This window comes from Arachis ipaensis, chromosome B10, assembly GCF_059453495.1.
Source record: "Arachis ipaensis isolate K30076 ecotype BB chromosome B10, ASM5945349v1, whole genome shotgun sequence".
Lineage (NCBI taxonomy): Eukaryota > Viridiplantae > Streptophyta > Magnoliopsida > Fabales > Fabaceae > Arachis > Arachis ipaensis.
The window spans coordinates 53,165,671-53,171,453 of record NC_142435.1 but is presented as its reverse complement, the minus strand read 5'-3'; the positions used below and the strand labels follow the sequence as shown (position 1 = coordinate 53,171,453).

The 5,783-nt window shown below is 38.4% G+C and overlaps 1 non-coding gene across 1 annotated transcript; it reads right to left on the bottom strand.

The window, feature by feature from the left end:
- Nucleotides 1–2,383: 2,383 nt before the first annotated feature.
- LOC148580055 (small nucleolar RNA R71) lies at nt 2,384–2,491 on the bottom strand. The gene has a single exon (XR_015896129.1). It is a non-coding gene; the product is annotated as a small nucleolar RNA R71 (small nucleolar RNA).
- Between the last annotated feature and the right edge of the window lie 3,292 nt (nt 2,492–5,783).

Sequence of the window (5,783 nt, the reverse complement as noted above, 5' to 3'; positions counted from 1 at the left end):
GTTGAGATTACGATCGTGCGTACCAAGTTTTTGGCGCCGTTTCAGAGATCACAATTTCGTGCAAACCAAGTTTTTGGCGCCGTTTCAGATTATGTAATTTTATTTTAATTTTAAGCTTTTTGTTTTTATTTTTATTTTCAAAAAATTTTCAAAAAAAGTTTTAATTATTCTATGTCTTCAGAATTTTTAAGAATGAATTCTAGAGTTTCATGATGATTTGTTGAAGTCTGGATGGTTGTGAAACCATGTCTAAACTTTTGGACCGAGGTTTCAACTTATCATCACAAGAGTTTGTTGATTTCTATCAATCTTGCTGTTGAATGTAATGATCTGCTAAAGCTTGGCTGGCCATTGGCCATGTTTAGTGTTTTGGACTGGAGCTTTCACTGAAAGCTTGGCTAGCTAGTAAGCCCTGTCTAATTCCTAGACCGGAGTTTTAGACTTACATCGCATGATTCCTGGAATTCTTATTAAGAATTTTGAATTCCTTAATTTCTTTTTCCAATTAATTTTCGAAAAATACAAAAAAAAAAATTTGTAAAACCAAAAAAAATAAAAAATAATGTGTGTTTCTTGTTTGAGTGTAGTGTCTATTTTTAAGTTTGGTGTCCTGCATATTTTTAATTCTCTTGCATTTTTTAAATATATGCATTATGTTCTTCATTAATCTTCAAGTTGTTCTTGATGATTTACTTGGATCTGATCTTTAAATTCTCTTGTTTTGTGTCTTTTGTTGTTTCTCATGTGTATTCTCAAGTTGTTAGTGTCTCTAATATGAAAAATTTCTATGTTTGGTGTCTTGCATGCATTGTTTATCTGATCTTAGTTTTCCATAATTAGTTTCATTTTGTTGTTTTTCATCATTAAAAATTCAAAAAAAAATTTCAAAATTTTGTCTTTTCAAGTCAATAATACAGAGAATTGAAGATTCAGAACATACAGCAGAGGAATCACAGAGAAAAAGCTGGGCGTTCAAAACGCCCAGTGAAAAAGGAAAATTGGCGTTTAAACGCCAACCAGGGTACCTAGCTGCGCCAGCCAGGGTACCTGGCTGGGCATTAAACGCCCAAAAGGGTAGTATTTTGGGCGTTAAACGCCAGAATGGATACCATTCTGGGCATTTAACGCCAGGATGGCACAGGAGGAGAGATTTTGTTTTCAATTCAAATCTTTTTCAAATCTTCAAAATTTTTCAAAATCAAATCTTTTCCAAATCATATTTTTTCTATCATATCTTTTTCAAAATCAAATCCTTTCCATTTTTTCTCTCACTATTTTCAAAAATCCTTGCTACCAATTAATGATTTGGTTCAAAAATTTCAAGTTTGTTACTTCTTTGTTAAGAAAGGTTCAATATTTGAATTTTGGAATCACATCTTTTAAATTTCTTGTTAGCCAAGTCGTTAATTTTAAAAATTAAATCTTTTTAAATTATTTTTCAATCATATCTTCTCAATCACATCTTTTTCAAAATAATTTTCAATCATATCTTTTTGATTGCCAATTTCAAAATCACTTAACCACTTTCTCACTTTTAATTTTCGAAAACCATCATCCACTTTTTTAAAATTCTTTTTAATTATTTTAAAATTTTTAGTTTTATTTAAAAAAAAATTTTCGAATATTTTTCCCCCTTCTCACCTTTTTCTATTTAAGACTAACACTTCTCCTCCATTAGCAATTCGGACTCATTCCCTCTCTATAAGTTCGAATTCTCCTCTCTACTTTATTCTTCTATTCTTCTTTTCCTCTGACACCTCAAGGAATCCATACTTTCTTTGTCTTCTTCTCTCCATAGAGGATTCCATACTTTCTTTGTCTTCTTCTCTATCATATGAGCAGGAACAAAGATAAAGGCATTCTTGTTGAAGCTGACCCTGAACCTGAAAGGACCTTGAAGAGAAAGCTAAGAGAAGCCAAGGCACAAAACTCTGAAGAGGACCTGACAGAAATTTTTGAAAAGGAAGCAGACAAAACAAACATGGCCAAACCCAACAACAATGGTGGAGATGTAAGGAAAATGCTTGGTGACTTTATTGCACCCTCTTCTGAACTCTGTGGAAGAAGCATCTTAATTCCTGCAATTGGAGCAAACAACTTTGAGCTTCATCCTCAATTAGTTTCTCTAATGCAGCAGAATTGCAAGTATCATGGACTTCCATTGGAAGATCCTCATCAGTTTTTAGCTGAGTTCCTACAAATCTGTGATACTGTTAAGACTCATGGGGTTGACCCTGAGATCTACAAACTTATGCTTTTCCCTTTTGCTGTAAGAGACAGATCTAAGACATGGTTGGACTTACAACCTAAGGACAGCCTAAACTCTTGGGAAAAACTGGTCAATGCCTTCTTGGCAAAGTTCTTTCCACCTCAAAAATTGAGTAAGCTTAGAGTGGAAGTCCAAACCTTCAGACAGAAGGAAGGCGAATCCCTCTATGAAGCTTGGGAAAGATACAAGCAACTGATCAAAAGGTGTCCTCCTAGTATGCTTTCAGAATGGAGCATCATATGCATATTCTATGATGGTCTGTCTGAACTGTCCAAGATGTCATTGGACAACTCTGCAGGTGGATCTCTTCATATGAAGAAGACGCCTGAAGAAGCTCAGGAACTCATTCAAATGGTTGCAAATAACCAATTCATGTACACTTATGAAAGAAATCCTGTGAATAATGGGACAACTCAGAAGAAAGGAGTTCTTGAGATAGATACTCTAAATGCCATATTGGCTCAGAACAAAATATTGACTCAGCAAGTCAATATAATTTCTCAGAGTCTGAATGGATTGCAAGCTACATCCAACAGTACAAAAGAAGCATCTTCTGAAGAAGAAGCTTATGATCCAGAGAATCCTACAATGGCAGAGGTGAATTACATGGGAGAACCCTATGAAAATACCTATAATCCTTCATGGAGGAATCATCCTAATCTCTCATGGAAGGATCAATAGAAGCCTAATCAAGGCTTCAATAATAACAACGGTGGAAGAAACAGGTTTGGCAATAGCAAACCTTTTCCATCATCTTCTCAGCAACAGACAAAGAATTCTGTACAGAGCCATTCTGGCCTGGCAACCATAGTCTTTGATCTATCTAAGACCACACTAGGTTTCATAAATGAAACAAGGTCCTCCATTAGAAATTTGGAGGCACAGGTGGGTCAGCTGAGTAAGAAGATTACTGAAACTCCTCCCAGTACTCTCCCAAGCAATACAGAAGAAAATCCCAAGAGAGAGTGCAAGGCCATAACCATGACCAACATGGCCGAACCTGGAGAGAGTGAGGAGGACTTGAGTCCCAGTGAGAAAAGCTTCATGGGACGTCCTCTGGACAGAAAGGAGTTTCCCTTTGAGGAACCAAAAGAATCTGAGGCTCATACAGAGACCATAGAGATTCCATTGAACTTCCTTCTGCCATTCATGAGCTCTGATGAATATTCTTCCTCTGAAGAGGATGAAGACATCAATGAAGAGCAAGTTGCTAAATATTTAGGAGCAATCATGAAGTTGAATGCCAAGTTATTTGGTGCTGAGACTTGGGAGGATGAACCCCTCTTGTTCACCAATGAACTGAATGCATTAATGAGGTAGACATTACCTCAGAAGAAACCAGATCCCAGAAAATTCTTCATACCTTATACCATAGGAACCATAACCTTTGAAAAGGATCTATGTGACCTAGGGTCAGGGATAAACCTCATGCCGCTCTCTGTAATGGAGAAACTTGGAATCTTTGAGGTACAAGCTGTAAGAATCTCACTAGAGATGGCAGACAAATCAATAAAGCAGGCTTATGGACTAGTAGAGGACATGCTAGTGAAGGTTGAAAGCCTTTACATCCCTGCTGATTTCATAATCCTAGACACTGGAAAGGATGATGTTGAATCCATCATCCTTGGCAGACCCTTCCTAGCCACAGCAAAAGCTGTGATTGATGTTGACAGAGGAGAGTTGGTCCTTAAGTTGAATGAGGACTACCTTGTATTCAACACTCAAGGTTCTCCTTCTGTAACTGTGGAGAGGAAGCATGAAGAGCTTCTCTCAATACAGAGTCAAACAAAACCCCCACATTCAAACTTTAAGTTTGGTGTTGGGAGGCCACAACCAAGCTCTAAGTTTGGTGTTGAGAGGCCACAACCAAAATCTAAATTTGGTGTTGAGAGGCCCCAACTCTGCTCCGATTATCTGTGAGGCTCCATGAGAGCTCACTATCAACCTATTGACATTAAAGAAGTGCTTATTGGGAGGCAACCCTATGTTATTTAATTATATCTATTTATTTTCCATTGTTATTTTATGTTTTCTTTAGGTTGATGATCATGTGAAGTCACAAAAACAACTGAAAAATCAAAAACAGAATGAAAAACAACATTAAAAATAGCTCACCTTGGAGGAAGAGCTTACTGGCATTTAAATGCCAGTAAGAGTAGCAGAATGGGCATTAAACGCCCAGTCTGGCACTATTCTAGGCGTTTAACACCAGAAACAGGCACCAAACTAGCGTTTAACACCAGAACAGGGCATCAAATTGGCGTTAAATGCCAAGAAAGGGAGAAAAGCTGGCGTTAAACGCCAAAAACAAGCAGCAGTCTGGCGTTTAACACCAGAATTGCACTCTAAAGGCGTTTTGCACGCCTAAATGGAGCAGAGATGATAAGTCCTTGACTCCTCAGGATCTGTGGACCCCACAGGATCCCTACCTACCACACCTCTTCTTCTCTCTTCTTCACACCTTTCCACAACACTCTTCTCCAGATACCCTTTACCAATCACCTCATTCACTTTTCCCCAAAACACCACTTACCTTCAAATTCGAAACTCCTTTCCCTCCCAAACCCAACCCCAAATCCATAAACCTAACCCTACCCCACTCCTATATATACCCCTCATCACTCCTTCAATTTCACACATCACACACACCTTATACACCCTTGGCCGAATTCACTCTCTCCCTCCATCTCCTCCATTTTCTTCTTCTTCTCCTTCGTTCTCTCTTCTTTGCTCGAGGACGAGCAAACACTCTAAGTTTGGTGTGGTAAAATCATTGCTTTTGTTTTTCCATAACCATTTATGACACCTAAGGTCAGAAAAACCTCTAGAAAGAGGAAAGGGAAGGCAAAAGCTTCCACCTCTGAGTCATGGAAGATGGAGAGATTCATCTCAAAAAGAATAAGGTGATCCCTGAGGTCCCTTTCAAGCTCAAAAAGAGTGAGTATCTAGAGATCCGACATGAGATTAGAAGTAGAGGATGGGAATTTCTCTCCAATCCTATTCAACAAGTCAGAATCTTAATGGTTCAAGAGTTCTATGCAAACGCATGGATCAATAGAAACCATGATCAAAGTATGAACCCAAATCCAAAGAATTGGCTTACAATGGTTCGGGAAAAATACTTAGATTTCAGTCTGAAAAATGTAAGGCTGGTGTTCAACTTGCCATTAATGCAAGAAAACGCAAGCCCCTACACTAGAAGGGTCAACTTTGATCAAAGATTGGACCAAATCCTCATGGACATATGTGTGGAAGGAGCTCAATGGAAACGTGACTCAGGAGGCAAACCGGTTCAATTGAGAAGACCGGACCTTAAGCCTGTAGCGAGAGGATGGTTGGAGTTCATCCAACGCTCTATCATTCCTACTAGCAACCGATCCGAAGTAACTGTGGATCGGGCCATCATGATCCATAGTATCATGATTGGGGAGGAAGTGGAAGTTCATGAGATTATACGTCAAGAACTCTACAAGGTGGCTGACAAGTCCTCTACTTTGGCAAGGTTAGCCTTTCC